General features: G+C 46.2%; 1 pseudogene; it reads right to left on the bottom strand.

Moving 5' to 3' along the window:
- Window positions 1-12122: 12122 nt before the first annotated feature.
- On the bottom strand, window positions 12123-16903 carry LOC144165574 (uncharacterized; annotated as a pseudogene).
- Window positions 16904-17839: the final 936 nt, after the last annotated feature.

Below are 17839 nucleotides of genomic sequence, written 5' to 3'. Positions count from 1 at the left end.
TCAGGAAGTGTTGAGCGGTCAAACGTCAAGATGATGTGTTTGGTAGGTATGATTTGACCGTTTCGGCGTATGGTTATTCGCCTCACTGCCGTCACGCCCTGATCATGGAGGCCCTCGAGCAGATTGGCTTCAGTTTCACTTATAAGATCTGGATCAGAGATCACGCCTTGGCAGCTATTAAGGCTGCGATGAGGTGTGATCTTGATGTCAACATTGACAATGCGCCTTTGTGAAAGAAGGTTTGCGGACTGCTGTTTGTTGTCTACCTCAATCAAAAGTTCTCCCGTTTTCAGTTTCTTAGCCTTGTACGACTTTCCGACAAGGCTTTCAAGATACTTGGAGATTAGAAACACGGACTGGGAAGTGATTGGTTTTGTCTTGTGAAGAGACTCCATGATCAGAAAGCGCGAGAAATTATCGGGCTTTTTGAGCGAGATTGATTGCAACGGAGGAAAAGATGCTTCGGTGCGGCCCCTTTTCGGGGGCCGATCACGTCTGGGCGGGGGGGGTTTGGAAAATGCCATACGATACATTGGAAAGCAGGGATACGGGGGTACTTTCTTCTTTGACCTTACCCTAGTTGTCAAAGAGGTCCCAGAGCTCCCTGCCTGGTAGACAGGCAGGGAGCCCATCGGCCGGAGCTTGACCAAGGCTCCGACGGCCACCGTTCATGGCTTCTAACCCTTCACCTTTCAACTTCTAGCCACGGTAGGTGACAGCTTAAGTATGGGGGGCTCGGGGTACGCGGTGTCGCCACTCACCGTCACCAAGATTGCTCAAGGTGCCCCGTGCGGGGTTGTTGCTGACAAGGATGATTTGCTTGCGAATTCATCGGGCAATGATGCGACAGGCTCCGAACGGGCGGTAACAACGGCCAGAGATTGTAAATGAGGAAGCGAACTTCGTGTACTTTAGTGAAGGGTGCATGCATTGCCAGCCGGTTGGGGATTGGCATTCGTTCCCAGATGAAAATGAGCTCTATTTTCTGGCTGGGAATGAGCATTTCCAGCCACATTTCCAGCATGATTTTTCAGCTCCAGCTGTAAACAGCAGTTTCTGGCTGGAAGCATAAACAGTCCAGGCTGGATGTAAGAATTTCCAGCCTTAACACCAATTTTTCCGGCCGGCAATTTTACGATCTGGCTGGAATCCTTTCCAGCTGTAAACCATATTTCCCCAGCATGCTGAAATGGGCATATCAAGCCAGGAAATGACGATTTCTTGCTGGAAATTAATTTTTCTCGGATCACTCCCCTGATTCAAAGCTATATCAATGCTACTTGCATCTGTAGAGATAATGTTAAAAAGGAATCATATTAGAAGGGTACAGCGTGCATGAATTCTAGCACTTGTGTATTATGCCTGTTCCAGAGGTTTAATTCACAGAACTTGGGATCCTGTTCTTCCAAACTCTGAACTGGTGCAGTTGAATCAACCATGCTGTAATCTGTACTTGCGTACCCTGGTGCAACTGTTGCTTTATAATTACCCCTCTCAGTCTATATTTACCCAGATTTCTGGCAGCATTGAGTATAGGGCAGTTTCTTTGGAAGTTAACTTTTCCAAACAAAAGTAATTACTTCAATTACAATATGTGCAAGCGTGACGGCAACGTTCTTCTCCCAACTTCCAAGTTTTCCGATTGAAAGAACACACAAGATAGTACTTTACTGTATTACATTAGATTGTTTCTTGTTTTGATTCCTCAATGAGAATGACCACTATACTGTGTAGCTGGAGGAGATCCAGCTGGTGTCACACTGCTAACAATTATGCACAAGGTAACATAAAAAGCAGTATGCAGCAGCTCCATAGTGCTCCCGCCCTAAATTGACATTTTCATTGGAAATACTGCCACCAACTTTCTCAGTTGTATTGCTGTCTCCTAGGCAGAGTTGAAAAGAAATGAACATTTTTGGCGCTGGCTGCTTGATGACCAGTGTGCATTGATCTGTTTACTTGTTGTTTTGGTTGTGCACTCATTACTGTGGATAAACAGGAATGGCATAAACTGCTAGCAAATGTTCAATGATTCAGCATTGCACATTCCTAAGGGTTTTTACGTCGGTGGCGTGTTTTTTTTTTCTTAGAAAAGTGAATTAAGGGGCTAGGAGGGCAGGCACGCATGAGCTGTCTGATCTCAGGAAAAAGATTTATTAAACAGGCAGCAGTTTTGAATAAGTGACTGAATGTAAAGAATTCACAGAGCACACAAGTTCTCAGCACAAAGTAAAGTTTAACAGAGTAAAAGCTGGTGCACTTCGATCAACTAGAATACACGCAGTCAGGAAAATGTAAACCCACCGCTGACAATTAGCATTCACGCACCACACAGTTCTGCAAACTATTTTTCACAAATCAGGACCATTCTCCAACCATGCCATCATATCAGCAACACTGAAGATCAAACCACAATGATCTGAGCAGTACAACCCTCTCTCTCTTATTCAAGATGGTCAGATGCAGTCTGAAACTTGCAACACAACAGGATGAGGAACCGGTGTGCAGCCAGACAATGCAGAAAAACAATACAAATAGCCCAAGGCTTTTCATTTAACAGAAAGAGAAAAACATTTAAGAACGGTGGTGCAATGAAAATCGCTCATAGCTCTGTAACAGCAGAAAAAAATGACTGGAGAAGCCAGTACGCACAAATATCTGAAAAAACCAGGAACATGTTATCAACAACATAGCTATACAGATGGAAAACACAAACCGCTCAAAAATGACAAAAACAGAAAAGGCACAGTAACAGCAGAGGATTTCCTGACAAGTGGTAAACAAACCAACAAAACAAAGCACACACTTCATTAAAATACATTTCTTAATAAGTAACAATAAGTTGGCTACCATGAGTCAAACTTTCTTAAGAATGAATATATGCCCTTATGCATTAATTCATGACCACTGATAGCTGTTCACCAGGTCACACAAAAAAATCCCTGCCAGCAATGGAGAGGTGCACGCAAGGTCTAGCATTGTGGTCTATTTAGATGTGGTCTATTTAGCATTGTGGTCTATTTAGACTATTTAGACAACCTTAGACGTTTCGTGCGCCGAGCTTCATTTATGTGTGCACATGGCTGCAGAGGTTTGGGGCCATACACATGTGCCGAAATGGAAAACCTTTCTGTGCCACTCGCCTCTCTAGCCCGAAATATTCTTTCTGTTTTGGTGCGAATGCCCCCTTGCAGCAGTACTGCTGTGCTGTCAATGCGCACATGTCGGTCATATTTGGTGGAACAAATAATAGCACCACTGACATTCAACCTCCTGAACTCTGTCACTTCGCTACCATGAAACTGTACATGCTCAGAAATAAGGGTGCCCTCTACTGCTTCTGCTTTTCCTAGTAGAGTAAGGTCGCCAGTGGGATTTGTTTTTTTCCCATGCGTGCAAGGGCATGATCCGACGCTGAAGCCTTCATGGCAGAAAAGCTGATTTGTAGGAGCAGTCGCGTTGCTATTTGTAAGGCAACACCATTTTCTGAGGTGACTAGCTTCTGAAGTCGGCCTATGTTTGTTTCAAATGTGAAACAGGAGTGTGCCCACAATGGGCCAAACAGCAGAACAGACTTCGGCAAGTGCAGCAGTTGATGAACGTTGTACATCATTTCCTGATCATGATACAGGAACTGCACGCCAACAACAAACTGAGTTAGAAGCCGTGTATATTGGTCGATGTCCGACTTCGTGACAGAGTCTTTAAGCAGCAGGTACACTCCAGCCACAAAAAGGCTCCAGTGGTCTAGGTAGGTGTCATCAAGCACACCACTGAGGCAGGGCACACTGCAATACAGCAACCAACACTGCCACTCTGACGCTTTCCAGTTGCTGCGTGCTAGTAGTGATCGTGGCTAGCGATTAAAACACTCCGGCATGCGGATTGAGCACAGTCTTTCTTCTAAAAAGTCTAGTTGAGACTTTTTTCCAATGTAGAACCCTGGTTCCGAGTCATCAGGCTCCTTTGAACTCTTCGGCTTGTGCAGGCGATCGGAAAACCAAATGTCAGCCATTTGACGTGCTACACCCAAAAGCACACAGTGCATATAATCTGGACACCATGACCAGACAGCAGCAAATCCATGCAAGTTTATTAAGGGGCATGACCCCTTAACTTCTCGGATCGTCTGATCTTCATTGTAGGCGGTTGTCGTGTCTTCAACGACTTCACCATCAGTTTGGTCAGGGTAAAGCTCGTCTACGCAGTACTTCACAATGCCTAAATTGGAAGATAAAAAAATTCATGCCTTAATTTTGTAATATGCGCAACCATCTTGAAAAATTTACCACCAAAAACTTGAACACATTGGCTTAACATATATAGGGAAGGAGGCGGTACCAGAATAGGAAATGGGGCAGTGTTCATGAGTTTTCATGGTACTTTCGGCAGCCATTTCTTGACAAATGCACGCTTTCCGTAGCTATCTGCTGAGGAAAGAACCACTGACACGCTTTTGTGTACTGAGCAATGTCATCAGTGACAGCCCACTCTGCGAATAGTGTGAGTCTACTAAGGTTGCAAGCTAAATTTTGCTCTGTGAACTTAGTTTACAAATATATAGTACCTTTAACACAAGCCAACAACAGGCAGCCCTTAAGAACTGTTCGTGCTAAAACTTCGCCATGACAACTTGAATAAAACAATAGAGAATTTACCTCTAACCTTGGTGCCAGGATGGTAGCACCAGCTGCAGCCGTAGAAGCCGTTGAATTGCTTCACATTCTGCATTGCTGCCCTAGCTGGTGCATCCGTGCAGCAACAGATACAGAACACCTGCACACAAAGTATAGAATCAGTGATAAGAATGCTACAAGGTTAGGCCTGAAACATACAATAAAGCAAAAATAGAAAGAACTTGCCTTGGAATGCACACATCCATTCAGGGACGTCCAGATGACCCCAGTTCTGTTGAGCTCCTCCATCTCATCCACGAAATCTTGAAGGAGAAGAGTCATATCTGGATGTTGACTTGCCATACCAAAGGAATGGCATCATCACGTTGGCCCAGCGCAGCAAAGGGGGGAGTTCATTCAGGAGGGCTTGCACAGGTCATATACTGTACGTTGATGACTTGAAAACTGGGCTCCCATCCGAATTCAAGGTTAGGGTCAAGTCAGTGGAAGATACTCCTCTCTGACAGCGCACAGACTGATAGTGGTGGCCATCAGTAACGTCGTTCATTCCTGAACTACCAACGTTGTGGGAAGGTTTGCCTAAAGTTGTGGCTACAGCATCGCGGACGGTTTTGCTCGAAAGTAGCGAGCCAAGCTGTTTCTTCAAAGGCAGACCAACGAAAAAGCTTCCCGAACGCACAAGCTCCCTCCCCACGTACTCTTTGCCGCACTGTCCACACGTGACTTCCAGCTGCTGGCGTTCTTCAACGCTGGCGGTGGCTTTGGCTAGGAGAGGCATGCAGTCCTCACAATAAAAATGAAAGACTAGATCACCCAAGTCCACGCCGAAGAACTTCAATAGGTATTTACTTTCAGGAAATGCTTTTTGCCCAATGAGGTTGTTAAACAGCTTTTGCACAGCTTCGATTGCCGTCCAAGAGAGCCCGAACCGGATCGCGACGTCTAAGAGCATTGTGTACGCGTCACCGCGCGTGAAAGCCGAATCTTCGGTGAACGGCTTCAAGAGCTCCTTGGCGTCGAAGATCGGGGTTGTGCTTTTTTGTTCAGACTGGAGTGTGCTGCTGGAGTTTCATCTACGTCGTTTGCGTCATCCTCCGCGTCGCTGAATGTCTCCGGTACAGGGAGCGGTGCCTCCGGAGCAGGTGATCCCGGATCGTCAGACAGCTTGTCCCAGTCGCCATACAGAGGACTTCCTTCTACACAGTCTTTGCTGGATTGTGCAAAGTCCTCGCTTGCTCGCCCAGAATCTTCGTTTGCTGGCGCAAATCCCTGACTACCGGGACTCGGGGGCCGCAGTGCGCAATTTGCGGCGTTGACAGCACTTGCATTGTTACACATACGCCACCGTATTGCCCCCGGAATGGGGGCACTGGAACCAGGGTCAAGATGGGTTTTCCGTCTTTTCGATGGCCCCATGCTTCGCGCACAGCGTGTACAATGATGGTTGTGTATTCCTTTAAAGCGACACGGAAAGAAACTCGATCGGAGTTGGTGTGCCGACGAACGGGCGGGACCCAACAACTGCCAGTCTAGCTTGGCTTGGCGGCTTCGCCGGCTTCGCTTGCTTGCATTTCATTGCATAAAAAAATGTGGGGAAAATGTCGCACTACTTTTTCGTGAACCAAAAATATTTAGGTTTTAATAATAAATTGTTCTATAAATAAAAACAAAACTATTAAAACACGTAGGTGAAATAATAATACGGCAGTTGTGACCATGCTTGTCTACTGCAACAGATAGGCAACCTAGGGGTCGGTGCTCACGCTTACAAGTGCGTTCAGCGTTGAACAGGTTCAGGCGCGTCTTTTTCCAAGCTGTGGTCGTCGTGGTCACCGTAGTATTGCGTATTGTATTGTCAGGGTTTAATCGTTTGGCGTGCTGGGGCGGTATCGCTCCGCTTTCGAAGAAAGCATGTATGCTCTCGTGCGCTTCGTCGAAGACATCGACAATAGGTTGCATGAGATACCAGTCGAGGACATACTGAATTTTGACCCGCGTGACGAGAACGACTTCGACAACAGAGCTACCTACACAGCCCAATGGGAAGACCCCACGAGCGAGGAAAATAGTGAGGAGTATGTCGTGCAAATACTCCTACTCGCATGTGTGTGCACATTTTTGTTGATTTAACTGAATCTTCAAATTTTACGCCCACTTATGCTTTTGGCAATGTGTGTTTGAATGTTCGAAGTTACATGTCTAGCCCTAACGCTGCTCTGCTGGTGGCGCTGTGCGGAAATTACTGCCACAAGGAAGTATTGTGGCGCTTCGATTATCAGTCACCGTATCACCCTCAGAAAAGCAATCCTGCATTCGTTTTTGCACATGTATTTAGCGCTAGGGGTATCCGTGGGCTACCCGCAGACTTCCACGCTGGGTCTTGGACTGTAAATCGAACAATTCCACTAGTGACAGTTGGCCAAAAGCGATCGTTTTCAATGACGGAACGGGTGGTTTGGTACATGGGGTGCGCTTGATTGTTCTGTGGACTTTCCGTTCTGCGGACTGTCCGAGAGGCATCTGCTCATAACGCGTGGATTGAGATTGCTTGTGTCCGGGCATGTGTGACCATTATAGGCATAACTTGTTTCTCCACTTGCCTGTTTTTCTATCACACCTTTTAAAAGTCCAATCTGTTATTTTTTCGGGTTTTTATGCAGCCACGGGAGAATACATGGCGATGAAGCGGCGTACGAAGCGAGCTCCCATTCCGCACATTAATGCTTCTGACCTTGAGGATGAAAATGACGATGAGGCGGCAGCTGCGCGGAAAAACGCAAGACATGTGGCCTGATTTTCCAAAAGGCCAAAGTATTTGTGCCATATTTGAGTGTGTATTCCATTTTCACCTATTTCTTTAGATTTTTACTAGAATACTTTGATATTGCAGGACCAAAAAGAAACATTGCAATCAGGCCGCTGCAAAAAAGCGGCAATTTCAAGCCGTTTTGGAACAGCACATATGACATATGTTGGAGGCGACTGCAGCTGCGATTCCCACTCGAGGGACTGCACAGGTAAAGAACCCCCATGTTGTTCTGTGCCATTTAGGAGTTTTAGGTTGATTTTTATTCTAGCAGACCTCTAAGAAATTTACCGTTGGTTTTGCTCGTGTTCTTCAGGATGTAAAACCGTGCAGTATAAAAAAACTCCAGGCGAAACACAATCACCTCTTCCAGCTGCAACAAGTTTATTGTAATTTGGAAAAGCGTTTTTTAATATCTAGTTTTATAGTTATCAGGAGATAATTTTGCATGTGACTATACTTAACTAGCTGCAAAGGTGCTATGAGACATGTCAACACTAAAAGGAACAATATATTTTAAATGCCTAATTGTCAGTGCATAGCTCTAATACCTTTTGTCGAGGTTTTTCTCTGAAGCGTTATTTACCGGTCCGACCCTAACATTTGTTTGAGATCCAGCCAGTCATGGGCACCTGTTCGATCGTCACTAACTGCAAATGCCAAACGAGTGCTTGCTGGAAGGTTGCACTGCACAATGTATTGCCATTTCGCATGCCTGCACTCCCTTCCCCCCTCCCTCCAAAACAAGGATATTTATGCTGTGAATGCAGTTCCAGTTCAAGGTGTAATTTTTACTATTATGATTGACCTCACTAGTTTTTGCTTGATCGCTTCAATGGACGTTTTTCCAGTAGCGCTCTTCGCATGCGCTACTCGCTTCCAGGGACCGATCCGCCACTCTTGGGAGGCAAAATGTAAACAAAACGATGCCATATTGGATTAGCCAATAGCGAACGCCGAGCCAGCTAAGTGCTGCTCCGTTTTCTGAGCCTTAAAAGTGGCCGATAGGTAGGCGCTACAGCTGCCATTGAAAACTTTTTCTGCCACCAAAACCAATGCGTGACGCCTGGGACGGCTTCCTCAACTGTGCGGGTAAGGTGGGAAAAGAGGGGGCGTGTTCTTTTATAATCTCCAAAGTGTAGTTTGGTCGGCCACCGCAAGAGGGCTATGCTACTGGAAAAAAGTTCATTCAGGCATTGTTAGCCTGGGTATTTTGACCCGGAACACGAGTTACGTTTTTATGTGCAGGCACCAAAAAAACGCCGACAGGAACCTGAGAGCTCCTCAGAGTCAGATGATGAGCTCATTTCTACTGGAGAGCTTGAGAAGTTCGAAAAAGAGGCGCTATTTTGGCGCCAGTAGTTCGAGCTTGAGCAGCAGCACACTGCTTCTCTTCGAGAACGCATTAAGTTTCTTGAAGGGAAAGTAGGGAGCCAGTTAAGCTCAGGTGAGTTTTTGTGTCCTTTTTTTAATCGGGGTTTTGTGGTTGTGTGGATGTGCATAGATATTGTTCTTTCCTTTTTTTAGTACACCAGTTGCTGCAAAGCGTTGCAGTGAGTGTGAATGGTAAGAAAATTTTGAAGTACTGGTTGTTCCAAACTGGGGTGTCATAGTTTTTAGGGTGTTGAGTATGACTACGTTTAATTTTTTGTGTGGGCCTAAATGGCTGGCATGATGATGCTGCTACCGCCTTCACCACACTTTACATATTGATTTATAAGCTTCCTGTGCTATTTCATGCAGGAATAGCCTCAGGCAGCAGCAGGGCCACCCAGGAGCAGGTTGTGCCGTTACCATCTGTGGCAGCAAGTGACACAACAAGCACTGCTTGTGAGAATGGTACAATTTTTTTTACTTAATATTTAATTTAGTGTGGCGTGCAATCAAGCTCTTGTGTTGTAGGCAATTGGTGGCAAGTGTGAAGCGCATTCAATAATTTTTCGAAGCGACGGATTCATGCCTGGATCAACACTTCATTTTAAGAGTAGAAATTATGCCTTTGGCTCAAGAAGCCATCATCGCTCAGCAGGTACACCTGGGAACAAAAGTTTCCAGTGCGAGTTTTCAACGATTAAATTAATTTTTTCTCCGATGGTTGAGTACTGGATAGTTATAGTACTTACTCGATTCTAAGCACCCATTTTTTGCAGACTCGCGATGCACAAAGTGCTTACATTCGAAAAACCTAAATTACCCTCTCCCCCCCCCCTCCGCCAATTTTTTGGCGACCATATCTTGACGAGATGGGTGCAATGAATAAAGATCTAGTTGGCAAACATTCAAAAGAAAAATGTACAGACAGTGAACCACCACCATCATGTGATACTCAGTCACCCTAACTGTACCCTTGGAGTCCATTGTGCAGCTTGGGCTGCCGCTCTCAGTGTCCCCCAGCAGGAATACGGCATTTCTCAGTGAAGCATCACAATTAAGAGCATCATCACAATGCCTATCAGGAGATTAATTGCCAGGCAGGGAAGAAATTAACTTCTAATATTGAAATTGCATACTGCAAATAATTAACCCCAGGTGGTCATACTCTAGCGTGAAATACTGGCCAACTTTGAGTGAAGTGCTTGCGGTATGAGATAATGTTCACCTTATGTGTGATTCTAATATTTAAATTGCTTTGTTTCTCAGTTTGTGAATTTTCATATATACTTGTAATCTTGTCTACTGTAAAATAATTGTTGTTGGGGACTAGTGTTTCTGGTTATTGGCTTTCCCTTGTTGTAAATGAGTATTGACGTTTGCTGTCATTTTTTCTGAAGCTGCAGGGGATTCTGCACCGCTTCCGGACAATGAGCAGTGCATCCCGGATTTTTCGTTGGCCCCTGATGGACTTGTAAGTACTTATGTACAACACTTTTAAGTGCAAGCAGCAGAAAAATGCTTTGTACTATTTGTGTGATCGGAGCTTATATTTTGTGCACTGCACTCTGTTTTCTAGTTTCATCTCTGCAACAACACTTTTGTGCAGAAGCAGCAGGCGGAAAACATGTTCAAAAATAAGAAGGGCACCATTTTGGTGCGCGATGCAGCCCAAGCTATTTGGGGGGTTGAAAAACTTTCCCAACGATCGGTGAGGGCCAAGCTGGCATCTGGAAAGGACACCGAGGAGGAAGCTGTAAAACAGCTCACACCAGCGAAGGTGGAAGTTGTGTATGGTGAGTACTTTTACACGGAATTGCTAGCAGTCATTCATGTCATTTTCATCTACTTTTTGTAGCCTGCCTGGAGCACTGGGGGCGCATCCGCAACGAAGATACGAAGGTCGCTGCGGCTCGTGTGCTGTGCACACTCAGCGACAAGATCCAAGACGTCAAGCGGAAGCTTAGACTTGAAAAAGATGCGCCTGAGTGAACTCATGTAAATCCCAGGAGTGTGTACAATACAGCTGTTCAAATGAACAATTTTGCTTTTGTTTTACTATTTTCCTACACTTTACGGCAAGTAGTGGCCACACACTGGAATCTCGGCAAACAGCTAGAAACGAGTTCCCAGCGAGGCATGAATTCCCGGCTGGATATGATGAAAATTCCAACAATTTCCAGGAAGAAGTCTCGTAAATTCCCGTGAGATTTTGTGCATGTTCCAGCAAGTAATAAAATAATTCCCAGCCGGAAGTGCATGCTTTTCCACCAAGAAATTTGAGGAAAACCAGCTATTTCCAGCAAGGAATACACACTCTTCCGGCTGGAAATTCTGCAAATCCCAGCGAGAATAAAGCTATTTACAGCTGGGAATGGAAGCAGTTCCACCTGGAAATGATAGATTTTACAAAGATCAGAGCCAATTCCAGCCGGAAAAAGTGCGATTCCTACCTGGGAATCAGCCTGGAAATTTGTAACCTCCAGCCAGATTTTTTTCCATTCCAGGCTGGAAGTAGGTTTTCCAGTTCCGGCTGGAAATGATTTCCTGTTTCATAACACAGCCGGGAGTGGAAATCATTTCCATCTGGGTTTCGTTCGATCGAATTATCATGAACTGTCACTGGAGTGCCTAGACCATGAAGACCTACTTGTTTTGCTGTAACGGAAGGGCGGAACAAAACAGGCACTCGCATTATGGCTCAAGCGAAGATTAGAAGCAGCTTGTATGTAGCTCTTTAGCGGAAGCGCTGGCGGTACATTGTTCCGCATTTGTGACAGATTTAAGTTGTGCGTACATATAATCATTGGCCTTCAATAAATGTCACTTTCTAATAGTGCAGTGGCTCATTACAGTGCTGCATTGCCACTTGTGAATGTTTTTATGAGTTGATTTCTCAGATTAAGAGATGGCGCTTGGGTATAGCCGCCCCGTTTGTCCTCGATCAACGCTCCGTTTCGGTACGCACCGTCGTGGGGCACTGTGCACCACGCCGGTTTTGGGGGCAACACCAGTGCGGGTTTATCGAAGACGCTATAAGAGTTGCGCGACCCTTTTTCACGAGCCGCCGTAATGACGTCACTCCGGTTATCCATGCCGCACAAAGCCCCCACTACGGCTGCGCCGCAACCGCCGCGGGCGGCGCCGCGCCCGCCAAGGATCAGCAGCAGCAGCAGCAGCAGCGTGAGCGACATCGCAGGAATCCAGCGTAGCTATGGTGTCTGGAAGGGGAAGTGGGACGGGCGCAAGCGAGCGGCTGCGCAGATCAGCGAGTACAGCTCCTAGGTGGCGCCACAATGGAGGAGGGAGCTAGCGCTAGCGCGTTTATGCCGCCTCTGCAAGCACCGCAAGTACGGAGTGCAGGCGACTGGCATTGCGTTCCTTCTGAAATCACCCTTGATAGGCGGAAATTTGATTTGCGCCCTTAAATATGCTACGCAAAAAGGCGCAAGCAGTTGCTCAATTGAAGCCTGGACTGACAGGACGATGTACTTTGGAACTGGTGCTGATACATGTCGCGTGCAGACGGTTTCGTTGCTGCACTCTTCGTTCGCGTCTTTCAGTACCTACGCAGACGAGCTCCTTTCTTTTTCCAGAGCTAGAACAGCTATTTAATGAATGCATCCACTAGCAATGTTAACATGCGCCTAGATATTGATCCAGGTGCATTGGTAACTGCCGCCAATATTTTATTGGCATATCGAGGCAAGGGCGGCCTTCGTGCGCGTGCGGACGAGCTTGGAACATGAACGCATACTGAATGATTAAAATAGCGCAGAAGGAAGGGGGACACCACAACTGAGACAATAGCTATGTTGTCATTTTCCTCCTCCTCTTGTCTGCATCGTACCGTCGGTCTTCCTTCCGCGCTATTTTTCATCACGAACGGTCACAAACTTGCCCAACTTTCAGCACTGCAGTTATGAAACAGTATGCTATCAACAAATCAAACGCGACCAGGATTCTAGAAATGCGAACAGAAAAAAACGTAAAACACGTTAGCTACTGGAGAAGGAATACGACGTTGAATAACACTTCTATCTAAAGGGCAGTCTGCACGCCTTCAAAGCGAAATAACCTGCGCAAGTATCGGCCTTTCCCGGCCTATGATTTAACTTTGGTTTTCGTGGTTCAGCTGCCTTGATCGCGTTTATTTGTTATGCATTCCTTAAACAAATCGTGTGACGCCCAATAAAACTGGTTTACAATAGTGAACTTCGGAAACATAATTGCTGTCAGTTTAAGTTTGCTGGGAATCAGTACACACCTGCAAAATAAGTACACACAAGCACATTTTGAAAGGCATGTTCCAGTTTATTTTTTGCTTACACTTCACAAAATCACGTCGAGTATGTCAGCGTGAAAGCGCCTACTCGCATCTCCGAAGCTTCAAATGCTTTTGACGCTGTCTCTGCGCAACTCTTTCTTTATTCAGGGCCTTAGTAAAGAAGTGCAGTCGTGTCACTACATAGAAATGCACGATTTTTGCTGTAAGCTGTGTACAGTGAGCCTCACAACCAACTTGTTCAAATTTTAGGCTGCTTAAAAAAGTGACGAAATCATGCATGCTGAAAGCATGAAGTTTTTCCTGTGAGAAAAACATTGTGAAGGCGTCCTCTAGCACAGACACAAGCTTGCCCAACTTCTCACAAGGGTACACGAGGCCTCCTTTGTCAAAGTGTGCTGTAAACGTGCTGTTTTCGTTGCACATAGCTGCTGTTTGGCTAGACGTGAGGCATGATGCGCACTCCGAGCAGGCATTCTTTTTTCGAAACTTCCTCGCTACATAGCCTGCCATGTAATAAATTAGGCGGCTGTCACTACATTCTACCACGTAGCTGCTGTGGTCAGAATTCAATGCTGAACGAATTGCCCCACTCGCACCGTCAACATCCCCAAACTCCAGCATGTCTTCGATTATGTCCTGAAGGCTGAAAACAGCATCATTTGTTGTAGATGGAGAGCTAAGCAGGGATTGCACCATTTCCGCCTGGCTGTTACCCGACTTTGGGGCTCGCGCCAAGTTATAAAAACTCAAACAGTTCACGGTAACGAGAAGCTGGTCTGGGGATGGGTGGTCATTACTGCCTGAATACTGGCGGAAAATTCCGAACAAGTTTTCCAACTTATCTTGGCTGAGCCTAGAGGTTAGGAGGAACTTGAAGCCTACAGATGTTAAATATTTCAGCAATGACAACGTACCGTGTATCGTGACCCGAAGACCTTCAGCAGTACTCCCACTTACAAACCCACCTCTTTCTTTTTTTGCTGCTTCCTCTCAGTTATCCAAAAACTTAAGGAAGTCCTCAAGGTCTGCAGTGCTCTGCGATGATGGCCTTAGTCCATCTCGTGGCTGTCTTGACGTCATTATAGATATTACCCTGCTCAGGCGCTTCACCAGCTGTTCTGTTGGTGCAATGCTGTCAGCAGCAGACTTCTCTAAATCTGCTTTGTATAGAAACAGGCCCTTCAGCACTTCATCACTGAAAAGTTTGAAAGCAAGATTAACTTTCATTTTTTCGAATGAATTCGGGCGTATGTGTGCTGTTGTTAGACTTGGCATGGCCTTCAGGGTAACAGAACCTCTGTCTTTCTCTCAAGCTCCTTCTATATGTTGAACGCATGCCCTGCCATCGGGTGTAGTGAAACCTGTGCTCACAAATGATTGCGAAGACACTTCACAAGGTGGGGGATGTCTGAGCAAAAATGCTGAGACCTCGTGGGATCCACAGAGTGCGTAGTCTTGCATTTGACTTGACCTGGTCGTGCTGGAAAACAAACAGATTGATTAGCAATAGTCAAGATTCCTGGATATCTGGAATGAGGGCACTGCTAATCAGAACCACACACAGCCTGTTATGAAAACAATAGGGCTATGCACATCAAGAATTCTTTTTACAGCTAGTCATGTTGCAACAATGACGCAATTGAAAAAGAACAGTTTAGTACCATGAATCCCAAATGACTTCCACATTTTTCAGTTCCATGAGGCACCATCACAGGTCACGAAGTCCACGAAAAGGCCAGCCTGTTCAGCCAGAAGTATCCTTTCAAGCAAGATCTTTTCAAGTATTTCTGCCTTGACATTGGCCTTGGATGAAAAGACACCGAGCACTTGGGTCCAGTTACCTGCAGCATAAAAAAGAAAAGCAGATGCTGCCAATATATCCTTTCGGGGGGAGGGCAAGGGGGAAGTTGTCTGTGAGGCATGTAGAAAAGCTCACGGGCATATTTGGGTAAACTCAGTAAATTCTCTCTTTGGTTCATGCCTTCAATGTACAAATCAAGCTTCTTAAGCAAATTATATTCTAAACAAGTAACAATTACAGTTTTTTTTGCAATAATTAAACAAGAGCAATACGATGAAAGAGAATAAATGTTACACACCTTGAAATGTTTGAAAGAGCATAACCATCCCATGGTCTGCCGCAGTTGTCGTTTCTCCTTCAGGCGTAAACCTTCCAAGGTCAACAAACCCTTGAACAGCCCCTGAAATTAAATATAAATGGTACCCATAATTACTGCCAAAATTAAAGTGAGGATGTCACTGAATTGAAATCTACTGAGGGTTAAAGTTCAATAATAGAGGATGAAAGAACGGTCAAAGAAATCACTGAAATGGCAGTTTTAACTACTACTCACCTGCTGTGTTTACTCTGAAGTTTTCGGACAACTTCATTTCATCAAACACAATGCCACCATGACGAGCACAGGTGTCCATCTCTTTTGTTTTCACTGCAAGTGCGCTGAACACATTGTCATTGAAGCCAAAGCCACTTTTAAACTTGCGTATGTAGCGCTGAAGGCAGGTCCGGCTGGGTAAGACGAGTATCTTGTGCTGTGCTTACGTAAGTGTTCGTACAATTTGGGGCTTTTCATATGGAGAAGCACGCACTCTAATACCCACTCTTTCTCGTAGCTCATTCCAGATGTGCTCTTTCTTGCAGCTGCCTTAAAACATGCTTTCACTGCCAGCTGCTGCTTCGATGGCAGCCCTTCATCCAGAACTTCATCCAGGACTTCATCTGCAATTTGCTCATCGGCTGACCTCATGGCTTCAAGTTCCTTCTCAATGTTGTGCAGTTTCCTTTGAGCTATCGGTAGGTGGTGGCGTACTTTCGCATGCTTCTTCACGCGGTTTACTGGCACACCTCTCTTTCTCCTCCTTGAAAGCTGGTTTTGCAGGAGCTTGCGCAAGTATTTACAATAAATGCACGGTCCACTCTCTGAAGCAGAAAGAGTATACTTCACGGAGTGGTAATTCCCAGCAAACAATACATACGTGCTGCCATTTGACGGCGTCAACCCACAACCTACACACAGTGCGAGTGAATGAGTTGCGTCAAGCAAATCTTGAGCTAGCTCCTGTGACGGGATGACAGTCCGTTCCAAATGCACTTTCCCTCTGAGAAACACTGAGCAGAACGCCTCGCCCGGATTATCCTTGGTTTCTCTGAACTGAACCGACTTCGGCAACAACATATGGTCCATCTCATTGCCCTCAAGCTCGCAAAGGCCAAACAAAACAGTGCCTGGATCCGTTGAAAAGCACAGCCTGTTCCAGCCCGGGCCTGGCAAGAGAAGACTGCCGCATATGTCTTGCGTTCCTGCTTCTCTTGATATCTCTTGCTGGGCTCCCTCATCTGCATCTTCCACGTCTGTTTCCGAGACGACTGCTGGCGTGTCGCTTGCTGCAGATATCCGTTTCCTTTTGGACGGTGGTGGGCCTTGCTCACAGAGATTTCTGTTTTTTCGTTTTACCGGGGCTCTCTTCGTAAAATACTTCGGAGCATCGGTAAACACAGTAGGTACTGCGTCGTCAGTCAAACGCGGTCGATTGCGCGCTACGTGCACAACTTCGCCGCCGATGACATGTTGCCAAGACCTTTCAATGAACCTTTCTTCAAAATGCCGCTCGCAACCACCACAGTTATCGGAGAGCTCTTTGTCCGCTCGTTTTATATTACGAGCCCACTGCTCCCTTTTCAAAGCGTCCTTCGGTGGTCGAAATAGCGATGCCTTTCTCGTACAAGATTTGTAGTCACTTGTACAGCCGGGCACAAAGCATGTCCGTGGCTTCGGCGGCATGACGGGCTTGAAAGTTTAACTACATTTCCGACAATATTGATACACAAGGAAAAAGCACAACGTACCTTCAAGACGATAAACACAGCGCGCACACTTAGCCTTTAGCAAAAAAACGAAAGAGACTTCACAGCACGACACACTCGGCTGAGAGGTGAACACACACGACGCCGAACGACGCACGCGACAGACCCCGAAGCGACTAAAACCTGACTGGAACACGGATGTTGTTGCCAGCATACTGTACAAACGCGTGCTGGCAACACTGCTTCGTCCTGACCGCAACCGACGCTGAACGCTGCCCCTCACGGCTACGCTGGCAACACTTGAAAGTGCACTGAACAACGTCCGTGTTGCGGTCAGGTTTTAGCATCGCCGATGGTTTTAGTCGCTTCGCTCAGCTGTGCTGCCCATCACCAACAAGACGCGTCTAACGAGCTACAGTGAATCAGTAGCCCAGATTTATTTGGAAGCTCCTGCAATGTGCCCTTCTTGCTGGTTGCTTACTTCAAACTGCTGCAGAGTGTTCTCTGTGCGATCCTTGTGTGAAGTGTTGCAACGCGCACTGAACGATGACCTTGTTGCGGTCAGGTTTTAGTCGCTTCGCTCAGCTATGCTGCCCATCACCTACAGGACGCGTCTGCCGAGCTACAGTGAATCAGTAGCCCAGCTTTATTTGGAAGCTCCTGCAATGTGCCCTTCTTGCTGGTTGCTTTCTTCAAACTGCTGCTGAGTGTTTTCCGTGCGATCCTTGTGTGAAGTTGGCTCACCGTGGTGCATTTGGTGCAGCACCACCACCCGTTTGTGCCAAGTAATCTGAGAGTAGAAGGCGAGCGTTACGCTTCCTGCAAGCTTTCGACATTGGTGCCTGTGCTGCTTCGTGTATTGCCCGGCGTGCTTCCGGCCGTCACTTTTATCTCATAGTTGTGATGGAATATGC

This window comes from Haemaphysalis longicornis, unplaced genomic scaffold (genome assembly GCF_048455015.1).
Source record: "Haemaphysalis longicornis isolate Haplotype H1 unplaced genomic scaffold, Haemaphysalis longicornis Haplotype H1 scaffold_1, whole genome shotgun sequence".
In the NCBI taxonomy this organism is placed as follows: Eukaryota; Metazoa; Arthropoda; class Arachnida; order Ixodida; family Ixodidae; genus Haemaphysalis; species Haemaphysalis longicornis.
The sequence above is the reverse complement of the archived record's forward strand: the minus strand, read 5'-3'. Positions and strand labels throughout refer to the sequence as shown.